Below are 17,739 nucleotides of genomic sequence, written 5' to 3' on the forward strand. Positions count from 1 at the left end.
TGGCATGGAACAGGTGGACCTTCAGGATCTTGAGGCTATATTCACGGAGGAAGAAATTTGGAACGTGGTCAAGGACCTACCCCCGGATCGTGCACCGGGACCTGATGGCTTCATTGGGGTATTCTATCAAAAGGTGTGGTCGATTATTAAGCATGACATCATGGTTGCTATTCTAAAATTGTATGTGGGCGATGGAAGAGGGTTCGCTAAGCTCAACAAGGCGCTGATCACACTCATCCCCAAGAGGCCGGATGCGGAGACTGTTGGAGATTACCGCCCCATCAGCTTAACTCACATCTTTGCCAAGCTTTTTGCTAAAGCTCTTGCATGTCGTGCAAGGAAAAGAATGGCTGAGATCGTTTCCACGAACCAGTCCGCATTCATAGCAGGGAGATGTTTGCACGACAACTTCCTTTTGGTGAAACAAATAGCACTGAAGCTGCATGCACGGAAGACCCCGGGAGTGTTTCTTAAACTTGATATCACCAAAGCGTTTGACTCTCTTGCATGGCCATTCTTGTTCCAAGTTCTGCGCAAGAAGGGGTTCGGGGAAAAATGGATGAGGTGGATTGCTATACTCCTGCAGACAGCTAGCACTAAGATCTTAGTCAATGGCAACCCCGGATCGAGTTTTACTCATGCTTGCGGCCTACGGCAGGGAGACCCGGTGTCCCCCCTTCTTTTCGTGATCGCCATGGAAGCTCTGTCGTCTTTGTTCAGGAAGGGGACAGAAGTTGGGGCCGTCAGCTCGTTCACTGGTATCTCGGCGACTCAAAGACTGTCCATTTATGCCGACGATGTTGCTTTGTTCATTAGGCCCACCAACTTGGATCTCAGATTCGTCAGGATGGCACTTGAGTGTTTTGGCACGGCATCAGGATTGGTGGTGAACTATAATAAGTCCATGGCTATCTTGATAAGAGGAAATGAGGAAGACCAGCACCGTGTGAGGGACATTCTGCAATGTGCGCTGGGCAGCTTTCCTTGCAAGTATCTGGGCATCCCGCTGGCAATTAAGCAGCTCACGAGGGCAAATTGGCAGCCTCTAATCGATCAGGTTAGGAAGTTCATTCCTGCCTGGCAAAGAGGACATACTAACAAATTTGTTAAAGAGGCCGAAGGGGGAAATCAGCCAGAGCTAGATAGAACGGGGGGGCTTCAGAGGGAGGCAAGCAAAGAAAGGGGTTTATGATCCAAGGCAAGCGAACTGGGGGGGGGGGGTTAAAATCAATTCTCCCGTTCGTGGATATCCATCTAGCCTCTGCATGGCACTAGGATGAAAGGGAAAATTGAAGGCACAGGAACATAATCTTGGTCTAGTAAGAGCAAAAGTGGAGAAAACATGAGCTCACAAGTGGACCCGAAGATATGATAGAAATCACATAGAAAAGAAAGTGCGCCTCTTGAATAACTCATGATAAATAACAATATTAATCAAATTGGTAGTTAAATGCTCGGATAACTAGTCGAGTCTATTTTATTAACGTGTACATTTTACAACATCCTTCTTAAACGGTAACCACATTGATGGATCACTAGGGCTAGCAGCATCTCGTAAGAAGATTTAGTACCATGAAATAATATATATTAATGGATTAGGCAGGACACCTGTCCGGATATTCTATTTCCATGCAAGGTTTTAAATCACCTTTTCCGCGGGATCATAGGGAGATCCGAGCTATAGCTATGCCAGTTATTGCCAGCTATCGCAGAAGCTATTTACAATAGTGTTTATATAGCAAAAATTAAAAAGTAAATGCCTAACAAAAAAACACTGGGCAAGTAAGGACTAAAGAGGATCTATCTTTTTACTAATTAACAAATGTGTAGATGATTTCTTTAATTTCCTAGCTGTGTCATCGTGAGTATGAGTGGGAATCGCCGGTTAACCAAAGTTCCAAGATAAAACAACCACACAAGAAAGATTGGATATGCTACATTGTTAGGGTTTCTGGTTTTTCATGTTATTTAGTTATATATGTGCGCATATTGGATTATATCCACGTGCATAAATGATTACGTGCTATTTTTGGCCTTTGTACACTTGGTAATAACTTTGCTATAGCCGGTAACGAGCTATGCCCAATAGCGCAGCTATTGCGCTATATCGGCCGTAGCTAGGATAGCAGCACAAAGTGACATAGCTTCACTTTTGGTCCACAAAAAGGTGTAGCTAACAATTTAAATCCTTGTTTCATGTACTACGTTTTCATATTACTGGAAGAAGGAGATGTGATGTCGAACAAATACAATTTAAAATAAATCAGTGGAAGTACTAAAGTTCCAATTTGCCGAAAAATGACTAGTTTCCATACTACTGAAGGAAGGAAGTGTGATGTCGAGCAAATAAATTAGAAATAAATCGGTGGGAGAGGTGTGAATTGATGGGTGGTGTGATGTCAGGCAAATAAAAGTGAAAATAAATCAATGGGCGAACTATGTTCTAATTTGCCAAACGGAAAAAGATTAGTTTTCATATTACTGAAATAAGGAGATGTGATGTCGAGCAAATAAGTTTGAAAATAAATAAGAGTGTATGAATGATTGGAAGGGGAGGGGGGGGGGGGGGGCAAACAGGCATACCAAATCCCCTTTAATAATACTCCCTCCGTTCCTAAATATAAGTCTTTGTAGAGATTCCACTAGATGGACTACATACGGAGTAAAAGGAATGAATCTACATTTAAAATGCATCTATATACATCCGTATGTGATTTATAGTAAAATCTCAACAAAGACTTATATTTAGGAATGGAGGGAGTAGTAGTGATTCTTCTTAAACGCTAGCCACGTTGATGAATCACTAGGGCTTGGGAACACTCGCAAGAAGATTTAGTATCAAATACTCCCTCCGTCCCATATTGTTGAAGGAAGGAGATGTGACGTCGGGCAAATAAAACTAAAAGTAAATCAATGGGAGGGGGTGAATTGATGAGAGATGTGATAGCAGGTAAATAAATTTGGAGACAAATCAGTGGGGTACTATATTTCCAATTTGCCAGATGAAGAAATGATTAATTTGTATGCTACCAAAGGAAGGAGATGTGATGTTGGGAATATAAAATTAAAAATAAATCAGTGGGAAGCCGTGCGAATTAATGGGAGGGGTGAAAGCGATGTAAGCAAACGGACAAAATTACTGTTATGACCTCTTTGGCTAACAAAATCCCGATTTGACCTTGTTTACAAAAAAATTTCGTTTTTGACCTTTTTAGGAGACGCCAACATCCCCTGGCGTCTGGGTTGCGAAGCAGACGCCACGGATCCTGGCGTCTGGCCCCTGGCCCGCACTGCCCGCCTGCCCGTTGACCTGCTGACGTGGCAAAGGGGCCAGACGCCAGGGACCCTGGCGTCTGGCCCTGGTAAGTGGATAACGGCGCGGGGCGCCCACCCATCCCCATCTCAACTTCTTCTGGCATTGGTTCAAGAACAGAGGGTTGTTCGTCGCCCCTTCTCTCCCTCCCACCACCACCCCCCTTGATCTACTCCATTAACCGCTCAAACTCGCAGATCTGACCCCCCCCCAAGCTTCTTTGAGGTATTCTCCCCCATTCCCTCCAATTTGTTTTTGTTTTCCCCTCTCTTGTTGGATGCATTATTCAACACTAGGTGATGTTAGATGAGTAGATGGTTTCTTTGTTTTAGGAAATTGTTTGTAGTTGATAGATGATTTGGTAGGCAGTAGATGATGTGTAGTTGAACATGTAGGCAAAATCAATTCCGTTTTGTGTATATGTTGTCCATAGGTGTTTTTTTTTGAACTAAGAGGGGTGATGAATACATGATTTTTGTATGTAAAATAGACTTGTTTGATAATTTGGTTTGATAGATGATGTGTGTATGTGTAGATAATCCTATTGTTGGCATACTATATTTGCAAAAGATATGGTGAAATTTGGTACTCTAGATGATATGTATTTGCATATGTGACACCATATTATTTGACAAATTTATTTGATTGAGATGATGTTGGTATGTTTGAGAAGAATTATGTGTGCATATGAAGAAGAAAAAAATGATGTGGTTATGTTTGAGAAGAATGGTGTGTTCATATGGCATAACTTGGAGAAGAAAATTGTATTATTTTATATTGTTCACGTATTCATAGATGTTTGTGATTTGTTTTGTAGGATGGCGGATGGTGATGGACCTTGGTATGACGGATTAATCGATGAGTGGGATAAGGAGCATCGTGCTCGTGCCATTGAGAATGGACAGGTAAGAAGCAAGACTGGGTCAATTTTCGTTGTTTCTCATTTGTGTTCTTGTATTGATTATTAAAACATCACTTTATTTGCAGCTTGTAGTTGCTATGCGCATGAGGGGTCATTCCGCTGATGACTTTGATTACGACCCGCGCTATGAGCCTTACATTCGGAGATTGGATCTTCTCCCATTCGTGTTGCAGTTTAAGCGACGCGCTCCGCCGGTGAACCACGCAGCGCTGACCGCACTTGTGGATCGTTGGAGGCCGGAGACTCACTCGTTCCACCTTCCATGTGGGGAGCTGACGATGACCCTACAGGACATGGCTATGATAAGCGGCCTTCCTATCAACGGACAAGCTGTTACCGGTCGTGTCAGCGTGGGTAATTGGCGAGAACGGACTGCGGATTTAATTGGTGTTCAGCACGAGGACCCTCAGGAAGGCAAGGCCGCTACCGCGAGAGTGAGGCATTCTTGGCTAAAACTGGTCAGAGGAAACACCAATCCGTGCCCTGAGGGTGCCAATGACGTGGTTGTGCAGCAGTACGCGCGGGCCTATCTTTGGTATGTACTAACCAAGGTAGTCTTCTCAGATGCAACCGGGAACTCAGCCCTCTGGATGTTCTTGGAGCTACTCAATAACTGGGATACCCAGTATAGCTGGGGTTCGGCCGCACTAGCATATTTGTATCGTCAGGTAAGAGATATTTGCAACCATTTATCTTGCATTTGTCATGCGCCTCCATATCTAATATGTTTGTTTGATTGCAGCTTGACTTGGCGTGTCGGAGGAAGGGAGGTACATCCTCATTGTCTGGGTTTGTTTGGAGCCTATCCATGTGGATGTGGGAGCGGATCCCGGTTGGACGGCCCAATTTGAAGAACCCCCTCATGGCAAACCCACGGGGTAATCATGACGGGTTGCATGATGATGATCCATATCGGCGCCCTACGCTTGCTTACTATTGGGAACAAGTGACAGTCTACACAGGAAGCTCACATGTGCGATACAAGTGATATATGAACGAGCTAGACACCTTGACTGCTGAGCAGGTTTTGAGAAGTTCGATGAGATAAAATTTAGTCAAGAATGAAACTTATGTAGCTAACAATGTATCTCTTTGTTTTGCAGGTACATTGGCTGCCTTATGTGGAAGATCGTGACTTTGATCTTAATGAGATGTGCACGCGTGATAGCCATCTTTGGCGGGCGAGGTGCCCAATGATATGCTTCTTCGCAGTCGAGTGGCACTTTGTAGACCGTGTGGCAAGACAATTTGGAAAAAGACAAGGTATTCCAATTGAGGAGAGCAAGGAGGAAATGCTATCTCTGCATCGGTAAGCAAGCATGCCTTGAGTATGTAGTAGAGCATTGAATAAGTCAATGTTTGCTAATGCTTTGTCCCATGCATCATTTGTAGGTTCGATCGAAGGAACAATCAGGATATATCGGATTGGGCAAACAAACACCGTGTGTGGATAGAAATTTGGAATCAAAGAGACAGGTTAGTGCAATCAGAGAATAGACCTCACAATCAGTCAGCATATCAGAAGTATCAAGTGTGGTATGCGGATCGTTATCGGTTAAAGCTGAAGCCAGGTTGGACTCACGAGGAGTGGTCGGAGTTGGTGTCTGAAGACCCGGAGACTGCAGAAGGTTATCATACCTTCAACACGGCTGTGAGAGACACCAGAGGGGCTCATGTTGACTACGCACCGATGCATGACGAAATGGTAGTCTGTTTGACCTATTCTAACATACTTGCATCATGTTGTCTTCTTTCAAATACATAAGTTTGGTGTGTTCATGAATTGCAGGGCAGAGAGTTGCTTCTGTGCGTCAACGATGTCAATGTTGCACTGAGTCATCCACCTAGTGGTGCATTATCTGAGAGGACTCTTAGGAGCACGATGGAGGTGTGACCAATATATTATAAAAGTTCTTTTTGTGGATTATTTATTTGCATCTCATATCATAGCATATTTTGTGTTGTTGCAGAAGTTCAAGAAACGGTTCCATAAGATGGCAGCAATGCTTTCTTGCCATGGTGCTCAGTCCAGTGACGTGTATGCACCTGGTAGCCGCGCCGCCAGAGCTCATAGACGGAGTTATCTTCAGAACGATGAGGACATGGAGGAGGAGGTCCATGAAGAGGAGCCAGCACATCAAGAGGAGCCAACAAATCATGAGGAGCATGAGTATGATGCAACACATCAAGAGGATCATGAGTATGATGTTGATGCTCCACAACCATCACAACCGACACAAGGCAATGCTCGCTCTAGGAAAGGCAAAGCCATAGATAAGACACCATGCAAGAAAGGTAGAAAGAAGAAATGGAACACACAATTCCATAGTCCGGAGTATCCTCATCTGCTTATCCCAAAAGGAATGCAAAAATGTAAGGCCAACATTGAGGCGAAGGAGGAGGCATACAATGAAGAGGAGGAGGAGTCCAGCGAAGAGGAGGAGCCTACACTTGCAACCATCATGAAGAGAGGAAGGAGGAAGTGAGCTTCTTGTTTGGAAGTGCATGAACTAGGTGGCGTTTGTATTCATGAACTTGGTGTCGTGCTAGAAACTTTGTGTGCAAGTTTGGTGTCGTGCTTGAATTTGGTGTGTTATGTATGCACTTGGTGTGTTATGTATGCATGAATTTGTCGTGATCTGTGGACTTGTTGTCGTTTGTATGCAAGTTTTAACCAATGTGCTATCTTCTGTGTTCTATGAACCTGTCATATATTATATATGTGCTATCTTCTTGTGTGAAACAACAAGTCCAAAATAATGTTGAAATATACAGGGGAACCAGACGCCAGGGTCCTTGGCATCTGGCTTGAAGTCAGGGGACCAGACGCCACTCTCTCTGGCGTCTGGTGGTCGACTGGAAGCAGAAGCAGAGCGTTGGACAGCAGAAACAGGGCACCCAGACGCCAGGGTCCCTGGCGTCTGGCCCTGGTGTAGTAGTTTTTCCATTTTGTTCACATTTTGTCCTAGCAGAGCGTTGGACAGCAGAAACAGGGCACCCAGACGCCAGGGACCCTGACGTCTGGTCCCTTTGCCACGTCAGTAGGTCAACGGGCAGGCGGGCAGTGCGGGCCAGGGACCAGACGCCATGGGCCCTGGCGTCTGCTTCGCAACCCAGACGCCAGGGATGTTGGCGTCACCCAAAAAGGTCAGAAACAAAATTTCTTTTGAAATGAGGTCAAATCGGGATTTTCTTAGCTAAATAGGTCATAACAGTAATTTTGTCCTAAGCAAACAGACATACCAACTCTCCTTTAATAGTAGAGGTACAAAATATATCCTCGTTTTAGACATAGACCAGATCTTGTTGGCGGAACTTTTGACCGTCTATTTCTATAAACATATTTTTTTTGAGGGGAAATTGTTGCCGCTTTATTCAAAGATCAAAGCTCGGAATTTCATCCGAGATAACATCCAACACAAAGTCTGGGGGAGCCCCCAACCACACCTTACAAAGTTCATCACCAACACCTACTTTAGCGAATTTATGCGCGGCAACATTCGCCGATCTCCTAGCCCACGACACTCTAAACTCCGAAAACGAATTCAGCAACGCTTTTATTTCCTGTACCCACGGCCCAACAGCCGACATCTCTCTTGGTGAGTGATCCAACATATGCACCACTCGTTGACAGTCAAGCTCCACATGAACCTTCTCCGCGTTGATCACCCTTGCTACGTCGAGAGCTTGCCTACAAGCCAAGATTTCTGCCGCCTCTGGGTCATTGATATGAGGGAAGTAATGACACATTCCCGCCCTAAAAGCCCCATTATGATCTCTTAGTACCGCACCTCCCCCTCCCTTATCCCTTTGCCTTGAAACCGCACCATCTGAGTTTATCTTGATCCACCCCTCGTCCGGCGGTTCCCATTTTTGCATGACTCGTTGTGCAGCGGACTTACGCTTTGCGGGATGAATTTCCTTCCACTCCTGCAAGTAGGAGTATACAGACTGGACCACCTCAAACGGTGCCATGATCCTTTTCCCGTCCCTCGCATCATTACGAGCGAGCCAGAGTCCGTACACAGCCTGCACCATCGCCTCCTTCTCCTCGTCAGGAGCTTCCGCAAACCAGCCCAGTAGCCAGCTCGCAATAGCCTTCTGATCCTCCGACTGGCCCGCCGGGGTGGGTACCACCACACCTTTCTCTGAATTTAGCAGCTGCCAAAACAACACCGAGTGATGACAGCCCCAAAAGCGATGGTATATTGTTTCTTCTTGTCACATCCCCAGTTCAGGCCTTGCTTGTCTTTGCTTTATCATCCATGCATCATGTTTAAATTTAAAGAAACTTGAAATGGGGATTGTTTAATCCCTAGCACCAAATGAATTCAACTAGGGTCAAAATAAAATCTTTTTCATTGAACTCAAAATGCCCTCTAAAAATGTTCAACATTTCTGGTTTGAGGTGGAAGCATCTACCAAAAATGGTTTATATTTTTGCAGGACATATTGGGCTCTGAATTAAATCATACTCTATTTGCATTTGGGAATTTAAATGCTATAAAATATTCCAAATGCCCAAATAATTCTGAAAATAAGTGTGGGCTATTGGAAATAATCTAAATAGAGCCTCTGATTATTTTCAGGATTTTTAAAGATGCCTAAGTATTTTTAATAAAACCCTACAGTTACAGAGAAATAGAAAACAGAACACAATTTAGAGAGAGAGAGAGAGAGAACACCTACCTGGACCACTCACCTGGCTTACCTGGCAGCCCACCTGGCCCAGCTCCAGCTGACGGCCCAGCCCACTGGCCTGAAGCGGTCGTCCTCAACCTCTGCCAGTAGGCAGAGGCGTGTCGCCCGCGCGCGCGCTCGCCCCTGGCCACCTCCTGCCTGCCTGCCACTTCCTCGACGCGTCTGGACGACGCCACGCGCCACCATGGTCCCTCTCTCCCACGCCCTTGCTCCTCTCCCTCACCCTCTGCTCTCTCCCTCGCCCTCTGCTCCCTTTCCCGAGCACAGCCGAGCGGAGCTCGTCGCACCGCTCGCCGTTCCCGTAGCCTCCGTGCTCCCCTCACCTCCCCGACGTGCCCACGAGCATCGCCGCACCTCCCTCGTCCTCTCCGTCCAGCCACGCCTCGCCGGAGGCCCTGCATCGCCGCCATCCTCATCAACTTCGTCGCCGGCCGCCGGAGATCCCTCTCGCCGCCCCGCTCGCCCCGGTGCTTCCCCGAGCACGCCGAGGCCACCATCGCACTCCCCATGAGCCCCTGATCATCCTCCCCCTCTCCGTTTTCCCTCTAGCATGCCGTAGCTACCGCGCCACTCTCACCCGACAGCGCTGCCGCCAAGGTTCGCCGGCGATGACGCTCCGGTGACCAATCGGTCCCGGGCATGCGTCCAATGTCCTCGCCGCACCGCGTAGACTCCGTAGGTGTTAGCCCCGCATCGCCAAGGCTGCTGTGGCCTCGACCCCGAGCTCGCCCGAGCTCCGGCCGTCGCCGCGAGCTCGACTCCGGCGAGTACAGCGCACCCCGTCCGCTCCTTCCTGCTCTGTTGGATGCGGAAGAGCACGGGCTCCCTCCTGGTAGTCTTCCTGCACCTAAACGCAGCCCCTAGCGCCGCCCAGTAGCAGCTCTGCCACACAGAATGGTAGCCGCCGACCAAACTCCGGCGACTGATGACCTGGCTCACCATTAGCCACTAATGACGCCAAGAACTAACCCCATAGCTCACTGACGGATGGGCCCCACGCCCATAATTAATCTTAGTTTATTTCCTGTTATGTTTAACTAACCACAGAGGCCCCACGCGTCAGCTTTGACCATGCTGACTGGGCTGTTGACTGGCCCCACATGTCATGTTGACTTTGCTGACGTGGGCATTGACCAGACCCACTTGGCAGTGTCACTAACCAGCCCCAGTCACTGACCAGTGGACCCCACTGGTCAGGTTTGACCTGGAGGCACCCAGTTGACCTGCTGACATCAGGGTGATGTCATGCTGATGCAATAACTAATTTCTGGATTTATTTTTATTCAGGAAATTCCAGAAATTGTTGCAAACTTCTAAAATTCATATAAAATCAACCGTAACTCCAAATGAAATAAATTATATATGAAAAATGATCAGAAAAATCCAATCTATCCATCTGTACCATTTTCATGCATGTTAGAACAACTTACAGCCGCTGTTTAGCACAAATCATATAAATGGCATTTAAATATCCACATATGGAGTTTGAATTTGAATCCTGGATTCAAACCAACTTCATTTAATATGGTTGCTAGTTGCATTAGCTCAATCAACAGCATATTGCCATGACATTATCATGCATCATATTTGTTGCATTGCATTGATTGTGTCCCTCTTTATTTGCCGGTAACTGTCCCCTCTCGATAGACGTGGTTTCGACGATGAGATCGATGACACCGATGAAGAGCTATAATATCTTCAGAAGTGCCAGGCAAGCAAAACCCCCCTGTTCATTCCGATACAATCCTACTTTGTCGCCCCTGCTCTCTTTTACTGCATTAGGACAACATCGATTCAACTGTTACTTGCTGCGGTAGCTGAACCCCTTTATCCTTTGCATGACCTGTCATTCCACAGTAAATAGATGAAACCCACTAGCATGAGTAGGAGTTGTTTGAGCCCTGTTGTGCCTACTCATACATGCTTGTTTGTCATGCCTGCTACTGCTTAGAGTTGAGTCGGGTCTGATTCATCGAGGATGAATCAGAGGTGTGTGAACATGTCCTACTGTGTGTGAGCTAAGTGTGTGAACACAATTTGGTAAAGGTAGCGGTGAGAGGCCATGTAGGAGTACATGGTGGGTTGTCTCATTGCAGCCATCCTCAGGAACTGAGTTCTGTGTTTGTGATCCATGATTCAGCTACTACCACGCATTGGGCCCAAAACCAATGGACCCTCTCGGCTTCTTAATCACCCTTGTCCTCTGTCCAGGAGTTGCAAGTAGTTTCTGGTGTTTGTAGTATGCTGGAGGCCGTGCGCAGCGCTGACCGTAGGGGTGGGCTGTGATGCGGTAGGCACGTGGCACGGTGTATCGGGCGCCCGTTTGGTGTCTCGGGAACCCTGCTCACATCGTTTGGGGCTGTGAGCGAAACTTCGGCCGGATCTCCTCATGGATGGAACCTGAATAGGCGATAAACCTGGACTAGGGACTTGAGTGTTTAGGTAGGTCGTGGCCGACACCCTCATTGGGCTTCCGCTTGAAGGTTGCCGAGTACATGTCGTGTAAACGGCAATAAGTGGTGAGAGCGTGTGTGAAGAAGTACACCCCTGCAGGGTTAACATCATCTATTCGAATAGCCGTGTCCGCGGTAAAGGACTTCTGGGTTGCCTGTACAGTTCATAGACAAGTGAAAGTGGATACTCTAAAATACGCAAGATAAGTGTGAGTGCTATGGATGGCGTTCTCGTAGGGAGACGGAGCGGATCCATAGTGGTGTATTGATATGGTGAATATGTGGACTCGTGTGCGCCACCTCAATGAGTTACTTGCAGTCGTAGTTTAGGATAGCCACCGAGTCAAAGCTGGCTTGCTGCTGTTAAACTCCACCATCCCCTTGTTGATAATGATGCATATGTAGTTAGTTCTGATGTAAGTCTTGCTGGGTACATTTGTACTCACGTTTGCCTATTTTATGTTTTTGCAGAGAGACTTCAGTCTCGCTAGTAGTTTCCGCGTGGACTTCGACGTTTAGCTTGTTACCTTAGCTACGATATTGTGCCCTCGGCAGGATCTGGTAGATAGTCAGGCTTCCAAGCCTTTTTCATTTGTAGATGTCTGTACTCAGACATATTAGCTTCCGCTTGTGCTTTGACTTGTATGCTCTGAATGTTGGGTCGTGAGACCCATGTTTGTAATATCTCGCTCCTCGGAGCCTAATGAATAAATACTTGAGTCGTAGAATCATGTTGTGATGCCATGTTGTATTTGCACATATCGAGCATATTGTGTGTATGTTATTGAAATGCTTGGTATGTGTGGGATCTGACTATCTAGTTGTTTATCTTTAGTAGCCTCTCTTACCGGGAAATGTCTCCTAGTGTTTCCACCGAGCCGTGGTAGCTTGCTACTGCTCCGGAACACTTAGGCTGGCCGGCATGTGTCCTTCTTCATTCCTGTGTCTGTCCCTTCGGGGAAATGTCACGCGATGAATACCGGAGTCCTGTTAGCCCGCTACAGCCCGGTTCACCGGAGTCCTGCTAGCCCAGTGCTACAGCCTAGATTCACTCGCTGATGACCGACACGTTCGATGCTGGGTCGTGGATGCCTGTCCCTGTAAGTCTGTGCCACTTTGGGTTTACGACTAGCCTTGTCAGCCCGGGCTCCTTATCATATGGATGCTAGCAACACTATCATATACGTGTGCCAAAAGGCGCAAACGGTCCCGGGCAAAGGTAAGGCGACACCCGTGGGAATACCGTGCGTGAGGCCGCAAAGTGATATGAGGTGTTACATGCTAGATCGATGTGGCATTGAGTCGGGGTCCTGACAGCTTTGGTATCAGAGATTGACTGCCTGTAGGATTACCAAGCCAAACTGGTCGAAGTTGAGTCTAGAAATGCTTTAGTTATATGTAGGGGAATTGATTGTGGGATGGGAACGTAAGGCTCTTTTTACTCCTTATACCTCATGGCCTTCTGATATGAGTCAACCTCTTCTCTTCTACGGGGATTAAGAACTAGGCCTTCTCATCTATCTATCAGGATGACGTGTTACTAATCCATAGACTTATAGAATTGATAGTTTCAAATCTCAGTTCAGTTTTACTACTTCCGTATGTTCATAACTGTTGATCTCGAAACCTTGATATTGTGCTTCGGAGTGGCTACGCCACCATTTTTGTAGCATGTCTCCAATCTTTTTGAGCAATTACAGCCGTTATGCTGCCCGAGTCATCCCAGGTTTCTAAACAATCTGATGCACTTGCAAATCCTTTCCCTCTGGTCTTGATGTTCCTTTGGGCCAGGTTAATCACACTAATTGCTAAGTTGAGGTATTCTATTGCCTCAACATATATGTTGGAATTATTATTATGACCCTAGGTGTCTTAGGGGATCATCTAGTAATCTAGCCATGATTTGTGTCCTAGTGTGAGGATTCTGGCCTTTATTCCCGAAAGCATCCCGTGATGCAATTTAGTTAGTAGGTATTCTACTCGTGGGTTTTGAACCCGATATTCACCCTACTCACTTCATGTTGATAGTGTTTGCTCGTTCCTTTAGGTTATTAGCAACCTTTGCATTAGTCCTCGAGGTCTGTGGTATACCGTTCTTCGAATACCATGAACCATTATGGCAGAAGTTCTTTGAACCAAAAGATCACAATAAGAATGCTCTTGATGAGTTCTTCATTCTACATTGTGAATCTGCCAGTCCTACCTTCCCCGCATGGGTTATCCGGAAGAAAAATGTTGAGCTTTGCTCGACATACTAATCTGTGCATCCACAACTCAGAAAATCGTATGTCCTTTTGGGTTGTCCCTCTTTAGTTGTATTCTGACCCCCGTCTATCATTTGATAGTCAAGATTATGCGTGCGATCGTTCATCGATACCTATTACTCTTGTGGTCCGTCAAGCCATTCTATTCTGGAATGACTAGGAGAAACAAACTCCAGAACCTGATCCATATCTAGGATTGGGTCAAAGCAGTTGTATTCCACAGATCAAAATGTTAATCTAGCTTTTGTTCTGTTCTACCTTGGAGTATTATTATCTTTATATTAAGAATATCATGAGAATTGCACTACCTCTTATGAATTCTTGACGCAGTAATACTTCTTGCCATCATTGTTCACTCCTCGGTTTTCCGTGTTATTGTAACCCGAATGCCGACAAGTGAATCATGGTGTGTGAAATCAATACTGCTAGCAACTCCGTTGCTTGGTAGTTAAAGGATAATAATTTCATTCTTAGCATGTTGGTTCTTGAATCATCATCCTAAGATAGATTGTGCTACCTACTCCTTATTTTTGGTGCACTCTTTGATCAATGAGTTAGGATTGTGTCAATCCCTCGCTCTTTTGATCATATCATCTTGCCCTGAAAAGCAAGATTGTTCTCGAGCTTAGTAACATACCGGTGGTTCGTGATTTTCCGAATATCTTCTCGGAGGTATTACCAAGTTGTCACCTGACCGCTATGTTGAGTTCGTGATCAAGTTGGTTTCATATAAACCACCCCTTCTCCAAGAATCTGTGTTGCATACCCCTGAGCTAGTTAGTTAAGCTAAACAACAACTTGGAGAGTTGGAAGATAAAAGCTTGTCCGACTTAGCTCATGTTAAGGGATATCTTGTATATGTGTTGAAGAAAGATGATATCCCCATCGATTGGTCCTCGTGATCAGTTGTTGGATCTATTGCGTTGTCAAAACTTTGACTTGAGTATGGGCTATTGTCAAGTCATATCAGAACCAATGATGTGCGTAATGTTGTCTTACCCGTGGTTGAACCCTCGGGCATACACCATTATATCCTTTGGTCTGACCAATGCTATCACTGTGTTCACCTAATTATGGAATTCCATTTATATGGAAACCAGGATGAACTGTTGTTGAGCCGATCTACAACATCCCTATCTTCTCCATAATCTTGTTGAACATCAAGCTAGTATTGGAAACTTTTTAAAGCATTTTTTCATGCTAGCTCATGAAGCATATGTTCGGATGTAAGAAGTGACTTCCTCTAGTTCATGTGCATTTGATGCAAGTTGCCGCCGTGGATTTGAGAAAGCTTGTTTTTCTTCCCCTGGAATCATCCTAAGTCAGTCATGCATACGTGCGAAATATTCTGTGGTCTGGAGACTTGCAACCTTCATTCTATATGTATTCTTAGCACACCAAGCCACTGATTGATTTGTTCAAAGAAAAGAAGTTCATGCGCTAATCCTGAAGGGCCCGGACGGATATGCACAAGACTTTGTTATCTCGATGATGGTTCCCCTCCTGAACTCGGTAGTGTTTTATTATAAGACTACTACTTGGTCATGCTTGCCTGAAGCAGCGTGTCCACATGTTTGTAGCAGAAGCGGCTCATGTTTTGGAGCTTGCTATCGTAGTTCATATCCCGAGAATCTCGCAACGTCATCTCGTCAATTTGTGTTGCAAACTTTCTTTTTGGACATGCTGAGTCTGAGGTATCCTATCACCAATCGGATCTGGATCTCGGGCAGATATGATGGTTGGAACATTCCCAACAGTTGCATGTTGTTCCCAGCTCGCACCGCCATTGTGCCAATTTACCATGGGCTGCCCCTCTTAGCAGTTGCTCTCCAAGATCATCTTCCAAAGTGGTCCTATCATGGGACCCATCCATTTCCGGTGATAAGCAAAAGTCATCCATTGCGTTGTCTTCAACAAGGTAGTCCACATCATCCATTCTAGTCTAAGCAAGCCATTTCTTTGAACTCCTTCAAGCGATCGTTTGAGAATTGCCTTAGGCTGGTACAAAGAGTTTCAATGATCTCTGAATCAAAGGTAATTCTTTTTGCCACTTAAGGGGATATATCTACGAGTCACCATCCCTAAGGTGTCTTATTGTGGTATCATGGCAACTCAACTCCTCGCTGCGTTGACAACTGATTACCACCTTCTTAAGTGCGGAATTGTTGTCTACCTAGTGAACCTTCGACATCTGTTCCACTCCATCCCTTTGGATGAATGCTTCGTATCTCAGCTCGAGAGATGATCTTATCTCTCACTCCATGAGTTGATCTTGAATACTCGATTTTCGAGGAGATCATTTTCTGGAGAGTCTCCTTCTATCGTTATCGTGTTGGATGAAGACCTCGCAAGCGAAGGCGTCAAGAAAAATTGAGTCAACAGATCAACACCCTCGAGAAGACAGTTGGATCTTGAAGCTCATGTTATTAGTTAGTGTCCCCTTGTCTTCTTACCTCACGTCTTGAATCTCGGGACGAGATTCTTGTTTAGTGGGGGTGAGTTGTCACATCCCCAGTTCAGGCCTTGCTTGTCTTTGCTTTATCATCCATGCATCATGTTTAAATTTAAAGAAACTTGAAATGGGGATTGTTTAAGCCCTAGCACCAAATGAATTCAACTAGGGTCAAAATAAAATCTTTTTCATTGAACTCAAAATGCCCTCTAAAAATGTTCAACATTTTTGGTTTGAGGTGGAAGCATCTACCAAAAATGGTTTATATTTTTGCAGGACATATTGGGCTCTGAATTAAATCATACTCTATTTGCATTTGGGCATTTAAATGCTATAAAATATTCCAAATGCCCAAATAATTCCGAAAATAAGTGTGGGCTGTTGGAAATAATCTAAATAGAGCCTCTGATTATTTTCAGGATTTTTAAAGATGCCTAAGTATTTTTAATAAAGCCCTACAGTTACAGAGAAATAGAAAACAGAAAACAATTTAGAGAGAGAGAGAACACCTACCTGGACCACTCACCTGGCTTACCTGGCAGCCCACCTGGCCCAGCTCCAGCTGGCGGCCCAGCCCACTGGCCTGAAGCGGTCGTCCTCAACCTCTGCCAGTAGGCAGAGGCGTGTCGCCCGCGCGCGCGCTCGCCCCTGGCCACCTCCTACCTGCCTGCCGCTTCCCCGATGCGTCTGGACGATGCCACGCGCCACCATGGTCCCTCTCTCCCACGCCCTCGCTCCTCTCCCTCACCCTCTGCTCTCTCCCTGAAGCAAGGGATGTCGTGAACGGTGGGAGGTCAAAGAAAGAGAATTGACCTCTGAATACAGTGATCCTATGATCTAGATAGACTCCGTCCTTTTTTTAGATAAGGGTGACTCAAGAAATTGGGGGTGGGACCTGCTGGCATAATGCAGGCTAGAACATGGGAATTCGAGGTCTCATGAACAAGTTTTTTTTCGTGGACAAACATACTTTCCGGTCTTTTTTATGGATCCTTTTAGATCTACGGGCCGGCCGTTCACATGAGCATAGGGAATCTATACTCGAGCCTTCGACTTGGCCCCTGGCAGGATAGGTGAGGAATCACTCTTGAGATCTGATCTATTGGGGCCTACAACTTCGCCAAAGCCGACTAGCATCCCTTTCCGTGGTGAACTGGCCGTCCCATACCTTCATTTTGTCTCATGTGTGTTGAACATTGTCTTCCTCGGTTCCAGCTTCACTGATGTAGGTAGGGCTGGGCGAGAAAGGGTCCCCTCTTGCCTATTAGTAAGCGGGCCTTCGATTCCACCGGGGTCTTACGGTCTCATAGAGGGGGAGAACTACCTAACTAAAGAAGAATAGTGCTCTTTATAAATAAGAGTAGGCGTGGAGAGCTTTTTGCGGGGAAACTTGCAAGTCAAGTTTGGGGGGAGGCGGGCGTCGACCCAACCTTATGAGTATTCGGACTATAACAGTTCCGATGAACAGTCACTCACTTTTGACAGTTATACGATTCCAGAAGATGATCCAGAATTGGGTCAATCACGTTTATTAGAAGTTGACAATAGAGTGGTTGTACCAGCCAAAACTCATCTACGTATGATTGTAACACCCGCTGATGTACCTCATAGTTGGGCTGTACCTTCCTCAGGTG

This window comes from Triticum aestivum, chromosome 7B (assembly GCF_018294505.1).
Source record: "Triticum aestivum cultivar Chinese Spring chromosome 7B, IWGSC CS RefSeq v2.1, whole genome shotgun sequence".
Lineage (NCBI taxonomy): Eukaryota > Viridiplantae > Streptophyta > Magnoliopsida > Poales > Poaceae > Triticum > Triticum aestivum.